Here is a 22,112-nt window from a genome sequence, read left to right as displayed (position 1 = left end):
AGGTATGGGTTACATCTCACAGAGTAGGCCTTAAGTCAAACTAGACAGCAGTTGGTTTATCTTTTGGTAGTCTGCAGAGTATTTATTCACATCATAGACTCTGGAACTTGGGTTAAGGTTCTCTGTAGGCAACAGTTCAGCCTCTCCATGTTCAATGAGTTGTGTTGGTCTTGTCCTCAGCAATGGAGACTTGCTGTTAGTTTGTGGAGAGAAGCCCATGGTCTTGACAACATCCGGGATTGTTTGGTGATTTCCATGGGATCCTTCTTGTCAACAACTCAATTGGATGAAATTCAGTCTGGAATTGGAACCTTCTTTTGGTGAAAAGATATGACCAGTATGGATTCTGTCTTCCTCATTATTTGGAGACTTCATATTCTCCTCAACTCCAGATATCTCTCCCCTCATTCCTTCTCTCTATCGTGTCTCCCTTCCTCTCCCCATGTGATCCCTCCCTTTCTTGTACACCTACCCTTCTTCTTCCCCCTGGATCCAGTCTACTCATGAAGTCTATTCTATTTTCCCCTCCTAGGGAGATCCATGGGTTCTTTCTAGTCCCTTTCTCTAGGCCTAACCTCCCTGAGTCTATGGATTGTAACATGATTATGATTCATTTAATGGCTAAAATCTAGATATAAGCAAATTAATATCATACATTTGTCTTTCTGTCTCTGGAATACCTCACTCAGGATGATTTTTCCATCTATTTGTCTAAAATTTTTATATTTTTCAGAACTGAGTAATACTCCATGTGTAAATGTATCAAATTTTCTTTATCTAATCTTTTTAGGGTTATCTAAACTGATTACAATTTCCAGCTTTTATGAATAGAGCTGCAATGAACATGGTTAAGCACATGTCTCTGTGGTAGGGTGAAGTGTCCTTGGCATATGGACAAGAGTGATATAACCAAATCTTGAGGTAGATTTCCATCTTTGAGGAACCACCATACTGTAGTGGATAGCCATCCCAGCATTGGCCTGGAAGTTCCAACTCCCATTGAGGCTTTGGTAATGGTCACGCCCACAAGGCGGGGCAGAGGAGGGAGCAGAAGACCAAGGATCAGGAGGAGGTCTCTCTCTTGGTTCCGGGACTGTGGACGCTGGAGGTAGACTGAGCAGAGTTCTCCAGAGAACACTGCCGGACTGTGCTATATCTTTGCCAGACCCTGCAACCTACCCCTTCATTTGTAAGTTACCCCACAAAATAAACCTCCCTTTTAACTACATGGAGTGGCCTTAATAATTTCACCAATACCATACTGATTTCAATAGTGGTTGTACACTCCCACCAAAATAGTGTACAATGGAGGAATGTAGCTTTACATATTCTTAGGTCCTGGCCAGCCCCCATGGTTCCAGAGCTGCTTATAAAATAATCATTCAGATGCTTAATATTATTTACAAACTATATGGCTTATGGCAGGCCTCTTGCCAGCTAGCTCTTATATCTTAAATTAACCCATTTCTATTAATCTATGTTTTCCTAAGTGTTCCATGGCTTTACTGGTTTGTTGGCATGTTGCTCATTGGGCAACAGGCTGGAGTCTCTCTAGACTCTGTCTTTCTCTTTCCTATCTCTCTCCTTGGATTTCCCACCTGCCTCTAAGGTACCTTACCATAGGCCAAAGCACCTTATTTATTAACCAACAGGATCAACATATATTCACAGTGTACAGAAAGACATCCCCCTTAGACTTACACTTAGACTTAGACTTTCCTGGACATTGAGGCATGCCTGCTCCTTCCAGCACCAATCTACTTCAGAGAAGATGATAGGCATCAAAGAAACTCCATATGGAGTTTGCTTTCTTTGTGGCAAATGTTAGCCATTTGGGCAAGAAACTGCTTTTGCCTGGATTATTTGACAGTGTGTTGTATAAACTGGACATGCAGGACCCATGAGACAATGACCACTGAACTTTCCCAGAACAGGGAGTGATGGTCCTTAAGGTTCCTCCTTCGCAGTTGCCAGACATTATACAGGACACAGGGAAAAGTGACTGATGAACATTGCCAGAATTTTAAGGAATAGTCTTTAAAATTTCCTGCTTCACTGAAAGATATGCCAGAGACTATAGCTGGAAGATTACCTGTGTCCCAGCCTGCCAGTGGTTGAGACAAATCTCTCCCATTTTGTGTCCCCCAAATAAACACACAGAGGCTTATATTAATTATAACTGCATGGTGATGGCTCAAGCCTTTTGCTAGCTAGCTCTTATATCTTAAATTAGCCCATAACTATTAATTTATGTATCACCACATATTCTGTGGATTTACGTGTGTCCCATTACATGTTGCTCCTTGGGTAACTTACTGGCATCTCCCCTGCCTTCTTCCTGTCTCTGTGTTTGAATTTCCTGCCTGCCTCTAAGCTGCCTTGCCATAGGCCAAAGAGCTTTATTTATTAACCAATCAGACCAACACATATTTGCAGCATGGAGAAAAATATTCCCCCATCAAGAGAATAAGGCCTGTAGGCTGAAGATAGATGATCCAACATTGCAGAGGAACTTTGGGTGACCGTCCCAGCAGCCAGGTGTCTCTGTCATTCTAGATTTCTGGAAGTTGCTTGCAATGCACTCTCTGTTTCCTTAGGTAATATTATATCCTTAGGGGGTCTTTGATGTAGTTGAAGACTAGATATTTATAATTATAGTTTTCCTTAGTCATGATAAAAAATAAATTAGATATAAATTTTTAGACTCAAAGTATACGATAGATGATAGAGTATTTTCTTTAATTTTGGCAAATAAAAATGGACTAGATATTGTAACTGCAATTCTTGCTTGGTAACTCTCCTAATATATGCAATTTTACTATGTTAAAGTTAAAAACTTGCCTTTTTAATTAGACAGAAAAGGGGATGTGTTGTGGGATGTCTTTCTGTATGTGATGAATATATGTTGCTGTGATTGATTAATAATGAAGCTGCTCTGGCCTATGGTGAGTCAGGTTATAGCTGGGCAGGAAATACAAGACAGAAACAGGAAGAAGAAAGGAGAGTAGTGAAAATATGCCAGCTACCACCCAAGGAGCAGCAAGATGCCAGCAGATCAGTAACACCACTGGGTTAATTTAAAATGAAAGAGCTAGCTAGCAAGAAACTGAAACCATAGGCCATAAGCTTATAATTAATATAAGCCTCTGAGTGATTATTTTACAAATGGCTACAAGACCATGGGGCTTGGTGGGACCTGAGAAAACTTATGGCTACAGAGGAGTGTTCCTTGCTAGCTAGCTCTTATATCTTAAGTTAACCCATTTCTATTAATCTATGTTTTGCCATGTTTCCTGTGGATTTACCAGTCTGCTGGCATCTTGCTTCTCCTGGAGGTGCTGGTGTCTCTCTCCAGATTCCACCTTTCTCTTTCCTGTCTCTCTCAGTAGATTTCCTGCCTGCCTCTAAGCTACCATGCCATAGGCCAAAGCAGCTTAGTTATTAAACTACGGGAACAGTATATATTCACAGAAAACATGTGTTTAACATAAAATTATACAACATAAATAAATGTAAAATTAAATTTAAATCAACATTGTGATACCTCCATCACTGTGTGTTCTATTCATGATTGTTTTGTCCATTCATGGTTCTTTATGTTTTCATATGATATTTAGAATTAGTATTTTATCTCTGTGAAGAACATTATTATAATTTTCTTAGGTGGTGTATTGTGTGGTGGTATAGTGTTTCTCAAAATATTGTGCACCCTAATAAACTTATCTGGGGTCAGAGAACAGAACAGCCACCAGATACAGAGGCTAGAAAATGGTGGCACATACACTTTTAATTTAATTCTAGCATTCCAGAGGTAGAGATCCTCTGGATTTCTGTGAGTTTAAAGCCACACTGGAAACAGCCAGGCGTGGTGACTCCCACCTTTAATACCCATGAAGTGAACCTTTAATCCCAGGAAGTGATGGCAGAAAGCAGAAAGGTATATAAGGCATGAAAACCGTGAACTGGCTGGTTAAGCTTCAGGCTTTCGAGAAGCAGTTCAGCTGAGATTCATTTGGATGAGGACTCAGAGTTTTCCAGTTTGAGGAAACAGGATCACCTGAGGAATTGGCGAGGTGAGGAAGCTGTGGCTTGTTCTGCTTCTCTGATCTTCCAGCATTCACCCAATATCTGGCTCCAGGTTTGTTTTTATTAAAAGACTCTTTAAGATTCATGCTACAGTATTGGATCTATAGAAAATCAAAAGGTAAAATACAAGAGGTTATAAACATACACTAAACTTCAACATCCTTTATGCTCAAGAAAATGTAAATCAAAACTACATTGAAATTCCATCTCAGCCCAGCCAAAATGGCTAGCATTAGGACAACAAACAGAAACAAATTATTGTTAGGATGTGTGTATGTAGAAAGGGACAATATAGCCTGATGCTGGAAATGAAAAGTAGGCAAGCCCTATAGAGATCAGTTGGTGGTTCCTCGAGAAACGAAAAATAGAACTCTATTATTATCTAGATCGACTACTGCTAAGAATATACCCAAAAAGAATACATCCAAGTACAATAGACATACCTGGACATTTGATACTTATTGAAGCACAATTCACAATAGTCACATAATGGAATCAGCCTACGTGTCCATCAACAGATTAACTGAATTAAATAGTTGGCTTACATACACAATGGAGTTTGCTTCACTCCTAAAGAGACATGAAACCTTGTCTTTGCAGAAAAAAATAAAATCAAACAGAAATTATCATATTATGCAAAATGAGCTCAATTTAATCCAAATGAAACTGTGGTTTCCTTATTTTCTTTATTATGTGGAATATATATATATATATATATATATCTATATATATATATATATATTCATTTTAAAATATGGCATAATAGTAGAACTGAGATTGAAAAATAGAAGCAGCCTAGCAGAAAGGGTAAGAACAGATAAGGTATGGAGATTTGGAAGGATTGGTATCTTCAAAGTATATGAAGTATATCTGTGACATGTCTGCATTAAGTACATATGTGTATACAATGTAGAAAAGATAATAAAACAATACATAAAACATGAAGTACTTCCAATTTCTCCAAATGTTTCCCTAAAACTTTACATATTTCTCTATATATATGAATTAAATAATATATCAATTGTAGATTATGTTAATCTGTTATATCCCCCAAAAAGCAATATTTTTTGCTTGAATTGTTTATTTCATAATAGATAAATTAATATGCACAGAGACATCAAAAGCTTGTGGTTCTATTGTTAGAATACTTAAGAATGTCTAAAATTTAACTTCTAACTTTACCACTATTTTGTAGATAAGCAGAGTTGTGTGTAAAAGATTCAGTACAATCTTTCCTGTAGGATCACAGACTTAACAGTATCTTTTCAATATCCTGCTTTCTCCTGAGTAAGGCATTCAATTGTGATGTTTGCCATTAACTACATTGGCAAAGTAGCTGAAAGTGAGCAATAATACCACAGTATGATGCTATATAAATGTGATGATTAGACATTAGCTGATTCATGCATCCTTTGAACTCATATAGACCATGAATGTCCTCTCCCATGCTTTGTTCATTAAGTTTAAAACAAGTGAGTCTTCGGGGCTTTCATCTCTATACAACCAGTATAAACATTAAACAATCTACTACACTGTTGACTCCATCAAGACTGAGAATGATATGATCTAGTTTCAGGAACTACTTTTAAACTCAGGCTACAAACACTTTGTCATTTTTATACTGATCATCTTAGCAGAAAAATAAAATATAGATCTCTAGACAGAAATCCTCTTACAAAGTGCATAGACCTTGTGTACCCAGTGACAACAGAGATGATAAATTTGGAATGGGCCTAGGAGAAAAATCTCCTTGCTTCTCTGCACTAGAGTATCCATTATGTTGGCATATTAAAAAAGCCCATGTGCTCTGGAAAATGAAATCTAAATGACTCATTCTTCATCTTTCTATCCTTCATAGGTCATATGAATATTATTCTACCAAGAAATAGGGAGTTCTAAATGTACATTTAGAAGTCAATTTGACTGACATTTCTTAAGTATACAGTCTATTAAAGGACCATAGCTAGACATCAAAGACTATGGAGGCTAGACATCAAAAACAACAGAGTGCTTGAATATACGTTAAAAAATTAGTGTGGAAATGAATTATGGCATTTTAGTCAATCATGGAAGATGTAAACTTTTATCATAATTATTGTAAAGCTGCTTAAAGTTTGAACAACATTAGTGTTAGGATTATATAGGCCATTTCACTTCAAAGAGACACATATTTTGTTAAGTGTACAAAAACACCAGGAAATTAAAAGTTATAAAATTTCCATAATCACTTATCCTATTTCTAATATTACATTTTCACATTCATTATTAGTTTTTACTTAGAACAAAATACAGTTCTCTTAAATTTCTGTTTACCAACAAAAGGCAGTATTGTGCTTTCATAGATGTCTATAAATAATTAATAATATGCAACATATTGGCAGAAAATTTTGAATTCATTTACTGTGTTATTATTAAAAAAAACATGTTCATGGCAGCTTTATTCATAATAGCCAAAACCTGGAAATAACCTAGATATTCCTCAAATGAACAACAGATTAAGAAAATGAGGTAAATTTACAAAATGGAGTATTATTTAGCTTTTAAAACAAGGACATCATGAAATCTGCAGGCAAATGGACAAAACTGGAAAAAAAAAATCTTGATTGAGGTAATGCAAACCCTGAAAGGTAAACACAGAATGTACTTACTTATAAAAGGATATTTGCAGTAAAGTAAAGGATAACCATGCTACAATCCACAGACCTAGAGAGGCCAGATTGTTGACCACCCCTATTGTCATCAGGGAGCCTTCATCTGGTAACTGATGGAAACAGACACACTGACCCACACCCAAACACTGGGCTGAGTTGGAAGGTGGAACAATCATGCTGAAGAGAGAGAAGAAAGATAATTAATAAAAAAGAGAGAGATGTGGTACTGGAAGGTGGGCTTTGATTCTTCAAAAGCCCATATAATTTCCCAGTTTCTCTTTTTGTATAGTGTTTTTTTTTTAAAACATGTAATCTCTGAGATACTTCTCCTGCCTTCCCTGCTGCTCAACTCCCTGCCACAATGGTCATGAAATTAACATCTAAAACTGTAAGCAAGGCATAAGCCGCCAATTAATTTTTTTTCTTTCTTAGGTTGCCTTGGTCATGGTGTCTCTTCACAGAAAAAAATAAATTAACAAGGCCTAAGGCAGTCAGCATCAGCATCCAAAGTCACCAGTGTGACTTATTTCATCCTTAAACACACTGGAGACTGTTCTGATTTTGGTTTGTTGTTGTTGTTTGTTTGTCTGTTTTCCTCTTCAAATCATGCTAACACTTGGCATTTAGTTTTGTATTCATTTCAATTTTTAATGTTCTGTGGTAGTTTGGATTTGGAAACAAATATTATAGTTAGCGATATTAATTAATTCTTTCAACATCTTTATAACTTTTCTCACAGTTTTCCATTCCTTGTTTGCTGGCTAGGTTTTTCTAGAAGGGAAATTAAATTTTTTTTAAGCTTAAGTAGTATTATATGATTTTTCCCTATCTTCATATTTTATATATCTCACATATCACCAGAAATGCACTATGATCTCTTCAAAGGAGATATCCACCTTGATATGCAACTCTCAAATATTCAAATCAGACCATGGGATGCATTTAGTTATCCCATACTAATGACAGTCCTCTTATAAGCATTATACCAACAACTGAGTAAACAGAAATAAAAGACAAATATATTTATCCTCATGTCATGGTTTGAATAAGAAATGTTCCCTGTAAGCTAGGATGTTTGAACACTTGACCCCATCTGCTGCTTTTCAGGAAGATCGTTAGTTTAGGCTTTAATTTCTGGTTCCTATCTCCATCCTAATCTTTCCAGTTGTTTCAAAGCAAATATGTGGTTAATGGTCATCGACTACTGGATTTAAAACTTCCTAGGAGACTTCCCAGGAGAATGTTTCCAATATGAATTAATTGAAGTGGGGAAACTGCCCAATTAATAAGGAAGAGTTTCCCATATACTAGAGTCCGTGACTGAATATAAGGCAGAGAAATGGGAAGAAGTCAAAGAAAACCAGCATTTATCTTTCTGTTTCCCCTCTGACTGAGGAAGCATGTGATCTGCTAACACATTCTTTTCTCTAACTCTCCCTACAATGATAGACTGGACCATGACTTATATACAACTATGAGCCAAATACAGACTTGTTCTCTGATGATGGTTCTGTCAGGTACTTAGGGAATGTAATAAGAAAACTAATTAGTGTCTTTGTCACAAGCTCAAATTGCCACAGCCTCACCCCTTAAAGCCAGTGTGTCTTCCTTGCCATGATACTGTTAACCAAAAGAGCCATCTCTTTCCCTAAGGTGCTTCTGTTTAGTAGTTGTTTATAGCTTTTAGAAGAGTCATTACTACGTTTTAAAAACTCCTAAACTCTTGAGGAAAAGAGAAATCAACCTGACATTAAAATGTAAACAATGATTTGCTGAAATTGTAATGTCAGAATTTATATAATTAAGAAATCCATGAAGCCATATTAATCTGTATTTCTATTTTATTAAGAACTATTAGATACTGATGAAAGACATTGTCTTCAGTTGTTTCCATACTGATGAGCCAAATATGGACAGTCACAAAAACATAGTCTAGAAGATGGCCCTGGTTAAATTCAGTACATGACAAAACAATACTGTCAGAAATATAGGAAAATAATTTGTATCTAGGGATGTGAGATTTAATAGTGCTGGGAGGGAAATAAGAGTGTCATAGTGGCTATATTTTATATCTTACAACTTAATATATATATAAAGAAAAAAGGAGAGATGGAGAGATGGGGAAGAAAAAAATGAACATAATATTTTAAAAGATAAATTTTTTCTAAGATTGATTCCTGGAACAATCAGGTGATGAGAAGTTATGAGTTGACACAGTGAGGATAGCATCACATACAACTTCAAGCCTGTATATTGATTATTCAGGATAAGAATTCCAGGGGCTGTCTGTGTAACAGCAAAGGCCACACATCCCAGCGAATGGAGATGGTCCAGTATCTCTCCGAGTCACATTATAATAAAGACACCTTCAGGAAACATTATCTTTATTTTTCATTGAGTTTTTGTTAAACATTTACTATATTGCTTTATTAATATATCTTGTTAGTTACTTAGATATAAAGAGAACAATTGTTATTATGAATAACAAGTAAAGCATGATATAGATTTTAAAATCGATATATTCCTATTTAGAAAAAGTTGGTGTGCTTTTAGTTAAGGAAGGCTTATTGGATAAAATGTTTTGAAAGAGTATTTTGCTATACCAGAAATTTTCAGTAGCCTGCAATTAAGTGAGTGATATTTTTTTTTTCTGGCACATGCAGGGAAGTACCATCAGAGTGGATTTTAGTATTTCTGATTCTGGAGCTGTTTATAGTTCACAAATCTACATGTCTAAATTGAGAGGTAAGGTAAACAAAAACAAAGACCAAAGAAACAAAATGACTTAACCTCCAAAATCCCAGTTAGTAAAAAAAATATTGGACTATTATACATATTTATTATACATATTATACATATATATATATATATAACATTGACCATTATTTTCTTTTCTATTTTTGTTTTGCTGATGAATTTATGTATGTTAGACTTTTCCTGAAGAAATCTCTTTTCATAGGTTTTGAAACCTCATAACTTACAACTTATAAGCTAGTCATAAAATAATAAGACCACAGATTCAATGTATAAAAATATACGGTACTCAAGAGTCATATAACACAGTTTTACACTACACTACATGGTGACCACTATTAACTCCAATTTATAATAAGGATTTTATTCTTCCCAAGGCAGTGAGAGCAAATTCCCACACAATTTCTCAGTCTAATGTGTTCCAAGCAATTTAAAATTATGGATTAGTCAATGGGAAGTATCATTTCTTTGTAGTTTTGTGCAATGTGAGTTAAAACACATTGAAACAGGAAGATTTAACTTGTCATGGAGTATGTGCTATCATTGAATACTTGAAAGATTGTGCTTTGCCATACAATAAGTAGGTAGGGAGAGGACAAAGGTACTTAGGGTGAATGAGGTAAATCTTTTGATGATGTATTTCTGTCTTGCCAAACTAATTTAACTGTAAGAGATTTAAGTGGTTTACTATATATATGCTGAAAATACCATGTTTGGGTATCCATCATAGCAACACTGGCAAACATTACAATAGAAGAAATTAAATGTTGGTATATTGTATTAGTTAATGTTATTAGTTAAATGGATACACCTTAATCTTCAAATAGAAATGAAAATCATAGTGAATCCCTAAAATTTTCAAATGTATCTGAAGCTTGTTAATATCTGTGCTAGTTAATCTTTTTTGTCAGTTTGACACAGAGTTATCTGAGAAGATGGAGTAAAAATTTAAAATATGCATCTATGAGAGTGATCTGTAGGGAAGCATGTTGGACATATTCTTACTTAGCAATTTATGTGGAAAGCCTTGATAATTGTGACACATAGGCACTTACTTTTGGGGTATATAAGAAAGTAGGTGCCATCTTCCCTGGAACTCCTATCTGGACCAGAGGTGAGTGGCTGGGTTATACTCAGAGAGGCAACTGCGCCTGGGTCCCACCAATGGACACAGGCCACCCCGGGAGGACCTGACCAACTTGGCCCCCCTTTCCTGCCAATCCGCAGGCACTGCGGGAAGGCTCCCCTTTTCCAAGACTGTAGGCAGACATTGCAGTCTCCACACCCTGCCCCCACACCCATTTGCCTGAGACCCCAGCGACTTCCTGAGAATCAGAGACCAGGTCCCAGTTTTCAACCTGCCCTGGAACTCCCATCTGGACCAGAGACCAGAGGAACGCACATCTGGACAAGAGGAGCTCCCATCTGGACAAAATAGGAAGACCGCAGGGACTTCCCAAGACTCAGAGTCCAGCACACAAACACCTATCCTGCCAGCACTCTCATCTGGACCAGCACTCCCACCTGGGCCAGAGCTTCCATCTGGACCAGAGAGAGGCTCCCTAAATCTGTCAGCTCTCTCTGGACCAAGTACACTGAGAAGACCAAGAACGAACACCAGAGGAGATGGGCAGAAGCCAAGGCAAAAGTACATACAACAAAATAAAGAGCAATACAGCATCACCAGAACCTAGCCCTTCTCCAACAGCTAGACCTGAACATCACGGAATGGAAGAACAAGAAGAAAAGAACATTATAAGTAACATCATGAAGAGGCTAGACACTTATATAGAAGAAATCAAAAATAAAGTAGAGGAACAGACAAACAAAAAATGGGAAGAACGCTATAAAAAACTAGAGGAAAGGACAATTAAAGCAGAAGACAACAATAAATACTTGAACAAAAATCATGAAAAAGCAAGGGAGACAATCCAAGAGCTGAAGAGGGAAATAGAAAAAAATGAAGAAGACACTAGCAGAAGGAATGTTGGAAATAGAAAATCTGAGTAAACAAACAGGAACTTCAGAGGCAAGTATAACCAACAGAATGCAAGAGATGGAAGAGAGGATCTCTGGTGTTGAAGATACGGTAGAAGAAATAGGTTCATCAGTCAAAGAAAACACTAAAACCAACAAAGTCATGACCCAAAATGTCCAAGAAATTTGGGACTCCATGAAAAGACCAAACCTACAAATAATAGGGATAGAGGAAGGAGAAGAATACCAACTCAAAGGCACAGAAAATATATTTAACAAGATCATAGAAGAAAACTTTCCCAACTTAAAGAAAGAAATGTTTATGAAGATACAAGAATCCTATAGAACAACAAAAAGAGTAGAGCCCCCAAAAAAGTCCCCTCGCCACATAATAATTAAACAACTAAATGTACAGAATAAAGAAAGAATATTAAGGGCAGCAAAGGAAAAAGGCCAAGTAACTTATAAAGGCAAACCCATCAGAATAACACACAATTTCTCCATGGAGACTTTGAAAGCCAGAAGGACCTGGACAGATATAATGCAGACACTAAGAGACTATGGATGCCAGCCTAGACTAATATACCCAGCAAAACTTTCAATTATCATAGATGGAGTGAACAAGACCATCCAAGACAAAACCAGATTTATACAATTCTTATCCACAAACCCAGCCCTACAGAAAGCACTAGAAAGAAAATTCCAACTGAAGGAAGGCAGATACACCCAAGAGATAACAGCACAGCAGTAACCCCAAAGAAGAGAAGTACACACACACTACCACCAAAAAATAAAAATAACAAAAGGAACGAACAATCACTGGTCATTAATATCCCTTAATATCAATGGACTTAATTCACTTATAAAAAGAAACAAACTAACAGAATGGATACGAAAACAGGACCCATCTTTCTGCTGCATACAAGAAACACACCTCAAATTCAAAGACAGACAACTCCTAAGAATAAAAGGATGGGAAAAGACTTTCCAATCAAATGGTCTTAAGAAGCAAGCTGGTGTAGCCATCCTAATATCCAGCAAAATAGACTTCAAACTAAAATCAATCAAAAGAGATGATGAAGGACATTACATACTCATCACAGGAAAGATCCAGCAAGATGAAGTCTTAAATCTGAACATTTATGCCCCAAACACAAGGGCACCCACATATGTAAAAGAAACATTACTAAAGCTTAATTCACATATAAAACCCCACACATTAATAGTGGGAGACTTCATCACCCTACTTTCACCTCTGGACAGATTGGCCAAATTGAAACCTAACAGAGACATAATGGACTTAACTGATGTTATGGCTCAAATGGACTTAATCGATATCTACAGAACATTCCACCCGAACAAAAAAGATATACCTTCTTCTCAGCACCCCATGGAACCTTCTCTAAAATCGACCATATACAAGGCCACAAAGCAAATCTCAACAGATACAAAACAATTGGAATAACCTGTGTTCTATCAGACCACCATGGTTTAAAGTTACATTTCAATGACAGAAAAAACTACAGAAATCCTACAATCTCATGGAAACTGAATAATGCTCAACTGAATCACCAATGGGTTAAGGAAGAGATAAAGAAAGAAAATAAAGACTTCGTAGATCAATGAAAATGAATACACCACATACCCAAACTTATGGGATACTATGAAAGCAGTGCTAAGAGGGAAATTCATACCACTGAATGCCCACATAAAGAAGCTGGAGAAATCTCACACTAGTGACTTGACAGAACACCTGAAAGCCCTTGAACAGGAAGAAGCAAAGTCCGCCAGGAGGAACAAATGCCAGGAAATTATCAAATTGAGAGCTGAAATCAATAAAATAGAAATAAAGAGAACAATACAAAGGATTAATGAAACAAAGGGTTGGTTCTTTGAGAAGATCAACAAGATAGACAAGCCCTTATCCAAACTAACCAAAAGACAGAGAGAGCGCATCCAAATTAACAAAATCAGAAATGAAATGGGGGACATAACAACAGACAATGAGGAAATCCAGAGAATCATCAGGTCATACTTCAAAAACCTCTACTCCACAAAACTGGAAAATCTAAAAGAAATGGATAATTTTCTGGATAGGTACCACATACCTCAGTTAAACCAAGACCAGATAAACCATTTAAATAGTCCAATAACCCCTAAGGAAATAGAATCAGTCAATAAAAGTCTCCCAACCAAAAAAAGCTCTGGACCTGATGGTTTCATTGCAGAATTTTACCAGATCTTCAAAGAAGACTTAATACCAATACTCTTTAAATTGTTCCACACAATAGAAGCAGAAGGAATATTACCAAACTCGTTCTATGAGGCTACAATTACCCTGATTCCTAAACCAAACAAAGATGCAACAAAGAAAGAGAACTACAGACCGATCTCCCTCATGAACATTGATGCAAAAATACTCCATAAATTTATGGCAAACAGAATCCAAGAACACATCAAAATAATTATCCACCATGATCAAGTAGGCTTTATCCCAGGGATGCAAGGCTGGTTCAACATGAAAGTCTGTCAATGTAATACACCATATAAACAAACTAAAAAAAAAAACCAAAAAACAAAACACCACATGATAATCTCACTCAATGCAGAAAAGGCATTTGACAAAATCCAGCACCCCTTCATGATAAACGTCTTGGAGTGATCAGGAATACAGGGAACATACCTAAACATAATAAAGGCAATCTATAGCAAGCCAAGAGCCAACATCAAATTAAATGGAGAGAAACTCAAAGCAATACCACTAAAATCAGGAACAAGGTAAGGCTGTCCCCTCTCCCCCTAGTTATTCAATATAGTACTTGAAGTTCTAACCAGATCTATATGACAACATAAAGAGATTAAGGGGATACAAATTGGAAAGGAAGAAGTCATGCTCTCCCTATTTGCAGATGACATGTTAGTGTACACGATTGACCCCCAAAATTCAACCAAGGAACTGATACAGCTAATAAAAACCTTCAGCAACATTGCAAGATGCAAGAACAACTTAAAAAAAAAATCAGTAGCCCTTCTATATACAGTAGACAAACAGGCTGAGAAGGAAATCAGAGATATATCACCCTTTACAATAGCCACAAATGATATAAAATACCTTGGGGTTATGCTAACTAAGCATGTGAAGGACCTATATGACAAAAACTTTAAATCCCTGAAGAAAGAAATTGAAGAAGATGTCAGAAAATGGAAAGATCTCCCATGCTCATGGATAGTCAGGATTAACATAGTAAAAATGGCGATCTTACCAAAAGCAATCTACAGTTTCAATGCAATTCCCATCAAATTACCAACACAATTCTTCACAGATCTGGAAAGAATAATACTCAACTTCATATGGAAAAACAAAAAACCCAGGATAGCCAAAAGAATCCTGTACAATAAAAGGACCTCTGGAGGCATCACAATCCCCGATTTCAAGCTCTACTATAGAGCTACAGTAATAAAAACACTTTGGTACTGTCATAAAAACCGACATGTGGACCAATGGAATTGAATTGACACCCTGACATTAACCCACACACCTATGAATATATATTTTTGACAAAGAAGCCAAAAATGTAAAATGGAAAAAAGAAACCATCTTCAACAAATGGCACTGGCATAACTGGATGTCAATGTATAGAAGGCTGCAAATAGATCCATATCTGTCACCATGCACAAAACTTAAATCCAAGTGGATCAGAGACCTCAGCATAAATCCAGCTACTCTGAACCTGATAGTAGAGAAAGCAGGAAGTACTCTTGAACGTGTTGGCACCAGAGATCAATTTCTAAATATAACACCAGTAGCACAGACACTGAGAGAAACAATCAATCAATGGGACCTGTTGAAACTGAGAAGCTTTTGTAGAGCAAAGGACATGGTCAACAATTCAAAGGGACAGCCTACAGAATGGGAAAGGTTCTTCACCAACCCCACATCTGACAGAGGGCTGATATCCAGAATATATAAAGAACTCAAGACATTAGACATCAAAATGCCCAACAGTCCAATTAAGAAATGGGCTATAGAACTAAACAGAGAATTCTCCACAGAGGAAGTTCAAATGGCTGAAAGACATTTAAGGAATTGCTCAACATCCATAATTATCCAGGAAATGCAAATCAAAAACGACTCTCAGATACCACCTTACACCTATCAGAATGGCTAAGATCAAAAGCACAGAAGACAGCTTATGCTGGAGAGGATGTGGAGCAAGGGAACTCTCCTCCACTGCTGGTGGGAATGCAAACTTGTACACTCACTTTGGAAATATATATGGCGCTTCCTTAGAAAATTGGGAATCCATCTCCCCCAAGACTCAGCTATAGCACTCTTGGGCATATACCCAAGGAATGCTCAATCATACCACAAGGGCATTTGCTCAGCTATGTTTGTATCAGCTTTGTTTGTAATAGCCAGAACCTGGAAACAACCTAGATGCCCTTCAACTGAAGAATGGATACAGAAAATATGGTATATATACACAATGGAGTACTACTCAGAAGAGAAAAACAATGACATCATGAGGTTTGCAGGCAAAGGGATGGATCTAGAAAAAATCATCCTGATTGAGGTAACCCAGACTCAGAAGGACAGACACGGTATGTACTCACTCATAGGAGGATACTAGATGTAAAACAAAGATGAGTAGGGTGCTATACAACTCCAGGGAGGCTACCTAGAAAACGGGTCCCTATGAAAGACCCAAGGATCACCCAATGACAGAGAAATGGATGAGATCTACATGAACAACCTGGATGACAGTGGGAGTAATGAAGGTCAAGGTTTCAGGGAAAGAAAGCTTAGGGGAGCAGGAGATCCCAGCTGGATCAAGAACAGAAAGGGAGAATGAGGAATAACAGACCATGATAAATGAAGACCACATAAGAACAGGAATAGCCAGAGTGCTGGAGAGGTCCCCTGAAATCCACAATGATATATCCTCTATAGTCTGCTGGCAATGGTAGAGAGAAAGCCTGATCTGACGTAGTCTGGTGATCAGATGACTAAACACCCTAACAGTTGTCTTGGAACTCTCATCCAATAACTGATGGAAGTGGATGCAGAGATCCTCAGCCAGGCCCCAGGTGGAGCTCCATGTGTCCAACTGTCGAGAAAGAGGAGGGTCTGCAAGAGCGTGAATTGTTGAATCCAAGATTGCAAAAAGCACAGGGACAAATATCCAAATGAATGGAAGCACATGAATTATGAACCAAAGGCTGTGGATCCCCCAGCTGGATCAGTCCCTCTGGATAAGTGAGACAATTGAATAGCTTGATCTGTTTGGGAGGCACCCAATCTGTGGGACCAGGATCTGTCCTTAGTGCATGAGCTGGCTGTATGAAACCTTGGGCTTACACAGGGACACTTTGCTCAGTCTGGAAGGAGGTGACAGGACCTGCCTGTACTGAATCCACCAGGTTTAAATGAATCCCCAGGGGTGTCTTGATCCTGGAGGACATAGGAATGGAGGGGAGGGGCTGGGGGAAGGTGGGGGTGGGCGCAGGAGGGGGGAGGACAGGGGAACCCATGGCTGATGTATAAAATTCAAAACACATAATAATAAAGAAAAAATTGAAAAAAAAGAAAGTAGGGTAAGCAAGCTATAGGGGAGAAGGTAGTAAGGAGTACTCCTCCATGACCTCAGCATCAATTTCTGCCTTCAGCTTCCTGCTTTGAGTACCTGCCCTGATTTGTTTCAACGATAGATGTGATATTAAAGTGCAAATAAAATCCAATTCTCTGAGTTGCTTTTATTCATAGTGTTCTATAACATATAATACTAGAAACCTTAACTAAGACAATATTCATAAAAATAATGTGTCATACCCATGTGTGTAAGGATAACAATAATTGAAATCAGTGAGTTAGAAATAAATTAATTCACAAAAAATTATAAAAGGAGGACATGAATTGAGAGAGAAATATGAGTAAGTCCTAGGGAGAAATGATGATGGGGTGTCAGAGCAATATGACCAAAATATATTACAAACTTGTATGGAATTTTTAGAGAATAAATAAATGTTAAAAAGAGCCAGAATGTAGTAGCACATGCTATTAATCCCAGCACTTTGAATCACTGACAGGTGGGTCTCTATGAGTTTGAAGTCAGCCTGGTCTACATATACAGTGAGTTTCAGGAAAGTCTGGGCTACACCCAGAGAAACTGTCTCAAAAAACAAAAAAAGAAAAAAAAATATTACTTTTAATATAAATTCAAATTAAGCTATTGATCATAAATAAGGATGGTTTAATAGCTTAAGTCTTCTAGAAAGTTAAAAACAAATTTTCAAACACAGGAAAATGCTTTGTGTGACCCAATAATGAATTACTCTAGGTAGACATAGTATATTATTGATATTCTATAGTCACTGATAAAAATACAGACACCACAGTAAATTAATTAATCAGAAAATAGGTTAATATAGATGTGTTCTATAGTGAAGAACCATTGAAACACTGGCTGTCATCAGAGCCATATAAACGGAAGGTATTTTGACTAAACAAAACACAATCTGGATGTCACATCGCTGTTGCACAATTCAACTTTCACCATCACTGGTTACTGATACAAAACATGCACAATATTAGTTTACTTAAAAATTCCACAATGGTGTGTCAAGGCGTCAACTCTAGTTGAGAAATGATTAGAAATTATCAACTGCTACAAGAAAGAGATTTACTTTTCTTTAGGAGGATGGCCACGGATTAGTTTCCTACACCTCGGTAACTAATCCAATGCCCAAACCCTAAGGAGAAGAACTAATTGGACACAGTGGCAAATGACTAACTTATGACTTCTGGGAGAGGGGCAATTAGCCTGGCCTAAAGACAAATACTCTCAGTGGTTATCTATTACAACTCATAATCCCTGAGATCACATACACAGACAACAAAATTGACTCAATAGGTGGTATTTATATGTCTGTACATAAAAATGCATATACATATATGTATATAACAACAATGATAATAAAGATGCTATTAGTTGAGAGTGGGGGGACTTGGAAGGGTTATAGTGAAGGTACCTGGGGGCAGGGCTGAAGAAAGGAAAGAGAAGAGGGGAAGCAATGTAATTCTGTCTGAATAAAAGAGTATTAAAACAAATATATAAATTCATAAGTACATTATTCATACATAAGGACATGGAGTGGGGAAGAGAGACGATGGAGGATTGGGGAAGGAGTTGGGGTGGAGCATTGGTAGAGGTGATCAATATAAATTGTATAGATCTATGGAAGTTTCAAAGGACAAAGGAAGACTTAAAGGAGAGAAGTGTTAAAAAGAATCAAGTGAGAAGGGAATCTCAGTGCAAGAATTACCCAGGTTAGACTGGGATGTAAGCATATCAGGTGGGGGGGTATGCCTTGGTTTTTAATTAATGTGGGAGAGCACAGTGCCCTTTGGGCTACACCATTTCCTAGGCAGATCACCTTGGAGCTCCAAGGAGAGGTAGAGAATCTGAGAAAAGAAGGAGGTGAAATCATGATTAGAATGTATTGTATAAAAAGAAATCCATTTTCAGCATTAAAAGGAAAAAAATACCACCTTAAAAAAAAGAAAGATACTCCTGTGCTTGCTACTCTGTGAGTTCAGATATACCTTGCCTAGTTGATTCAGATGGCCTTGTTCTACAGGTGTCCTTCATCTGGCTTTTAATCTCCTTTAATACGGTTCCCAGAGTTCTGAGGGGAGAAACTTGGAAGAGATATCCCATTTAGGTTCTCTCACTGCACAATGTCTGACTGTTGTTCTCTGCCTGCATCCGTTCCCTTGTCCTTCTGTAGGAAGCCTCACTGATGACTGAATAAGGCACAGATCTATGAGTATAACATTTTATTGATTTTTTTTTAGTCCAATAGTGTTTGGTGCTTTTTATCCTAGGTCTCTGGGCTACCTTCTCACTGGTTCTTGGTTATCCAAGCAGTGTCAGGTATGGGTTATATATTGTGGAGTTGCCTTTAAGTCAAATCAGACATTGTTTTGCTAGCCACACAATATTTATGCCACCATTGCCCTAAAATAACTTGCAAGCAGGAAAGATTGTCAATCTAAGTTTTATGACTGGACTGGTGTCCTCATTTCTCTTTTGGTAGCCTGCAGAGTACATTCTCACAGCACAGACACCAGGTCATAGGGGTGAAGGTTCTACTTAGGCATCACCTGGATTTCTCAATGTTCAATGAGTTCTGTGGGTATTGTCCTCATGGATGGGGCCCTGCAGTCCATTTGCAGATAGCAACCCATTGTCTTAGTAACATCCTGGGTTGTTTGCAGATTTTAATCTGATCCCTTTGGCCAACAACTAAAGTGAATGCAATCAAGTCCCACCACTGGGATACTTCTTTGGTAAACAAGTGATGGCCAATTGAGACTCTTTATACCCCCATTATTAGAAGGCCTCAGTAGTATCACCCTCTTATGTTTTAGCAAGTTTCAATTGTTCTAGGGGTTCCATACCTCAAATGCCCCTAAATTCTAGGTGTCACTACCCATATGTTCTCCTGTTGGGGGAGAATTATTTGTATTGATTGCTCCCAGACCACCAATAGAGTCCATCCTCAGTTCAGAGGGTGGTGTCAGCATTCATCTGGCCAGAGTGGACCATAGAGTTTCCTGGCCAACTCAGAAGGGGATAGAAGGACACATGGAGGAGAAAAAAGAGGAGCCGAGAGGTTGTGCACCTTCTTTGATCTGGAAAGTAGGGGGAGAACTGTGTCTGTGGCTCCATCACTCCATGGATCTTTCAGGTTTATTCTCTAGTATTTACTCCCAAGTTTTGTTTTGTCACAAAACGAGGAGGAGGAGGAGGAGCAGGAGGAGGAGGATCAGAAGGAGGAGGAGGAGGAGGAGCAGGAGGAGGAGGATCACAAGGAGGAGGAGGAGGAGGAGAAGGAGGAGGAGGAGAAACAAAGCAAAACAAAGCAAAAAGAAAAGAAAAGAAAAGAAAAAAAGAGAAAAGAAATCACCATAGCTGGCGTCCAGTATGCGGCAGCATCATGCAGTGGCTTTTAAAGCTGCCACTTCTCTGCATGACCCAGTGCCACCATCTTGGGTCACTGCCTTTTCAAGCCAAGGGCTTGTCTCATTGCTATCTGTGCAGCCACCTGCCGGCAGTGCAGCCTCCTGAGTCAGCTGCTCATTGCTGGCTCAGTCATTTAGACAGCTTGTATGCAGCTCGCACCCCAACCGCCACTGTTTCCTAGCCAAGCAGGCTCTCCTGCGCATGTTCCCCCTGTGCCAGTTCACAAACTGCTCCTTCCCTCTTCCTGAGTAGCTAGCACAAATAACTGGACAGAGCAGAGCAAGCCACCAGCTCCCCTCCAGGCCAGTCCTGCCTGGACAACCCAAGAACTGAGGCCTAGCAGAACTAATCTGGCTCCCCGGCCAGCCCTCCACAGCCACAGTTCCTACCCACCATAGCCCTTACTCAGAACTCAGGCTTTTACTGCTGCTGTCAAGGCCCAAGCTACCTAGTGGACCAGCCAACATACAATGGCACAGGATATACATTACTATTCCAAAAGGGAGCATAGTGAGGAAACGCTAGAATGTATCAAGACTGGAAAACAGCCAGGTCAGCTACAAACACTACATCTCCCTGTGTAATGTCCAAATGCTCTTCAGTCCTCCAACTCCTTTCTGCTTTGTGGACTGCAACAAACTTCTTTCTCACGGGCTGATGCCATTGCCTTTTAGCAGCTCTCAACAGGTATCCCATGGCTCCAGTATCTCCAACATTTTGGGGTCTCCAAGGCAATCCAAGTTTCATCTTCACAGCTTCATACAAGGTCCTCTTTGGGTCATCACGCAGGGCCATCCATGCCACACACCTGGGCTCAGCTGCCAAGTTCAGCTGCTTGCTGTGCCTAGAACATGTCCTCTCATTCAGTTACGCCTTTACCAGCTTCCTGGTTTTGATGCTTTCTTTACTGCATAAGGTTGGATGTCCTGGGATTCATTCTGTAGTCCAGGGTGGCCTCAAACTCAGTCAGCGAGCCTCTGACTTCCAAGTTCTGGGATCAGAGGTGGGTACCACCACACCAGGCCCTAAGCTTTTCTCTAATTCCATTTCACTTTTAATTCCCATTCACTTTTCAAAAACTGGAAGCTTAACTGAGGTCACTACTCCCTTTACTCTATTTCTTAATGTTTACCTCCTTGAACACAGGACTTTGCTCCTCTCCATTTCCTGGTGCCATCTCTTCTCCTTACTCTGTACATTGTGTATTTTTACTTAGTCCCTTCCTCCTTTTCTTTATAAATCTTCATAAGAGTGAACACTTAAAAAGACCGGGCAGTTAGTACTAGGCTCTTTTGAGATTTACTCTACCAATGGAATAAATCCTAAACTCTTCACTTTATCCTAGGCAGACTTTTTGGACAAAGGCAAAAGGTAGTCATTTTCTTCACCAAAATATCACAAGAATGATCTCCAGGCAAAATTCTAAAAGTCTTCTTTTCTGAACCCTCTTGATCCAGGCCCCAACCCTTAGCACCTCTCTCTTCCATATTCCTCCTAGTGTGGCCCATTCAACTCTGTTTCAACATTCCACTGCTTCTTCAGCCAAAGTCCCCAAACCCACTTTCCTCTCAACAAAAGCATGGCTAGGCCAATCACAACAATACCCAATTCCCTGGGA

Source organism: Onychomys torridus, chromosome 9 (assembly GCF_903995425.1).
Source record: "Onychomys torridus chromosome 9, mOncTor1.1, whole genome shotgun sequence".
NCBI lineage: Eukaryota > Metazoa > Chordata > Mammalia > Rodentia > Cricetidae > Onychomys > Onychomys torridus.
Note: the sequence above shows the minus strand (reverse complement) of the source record.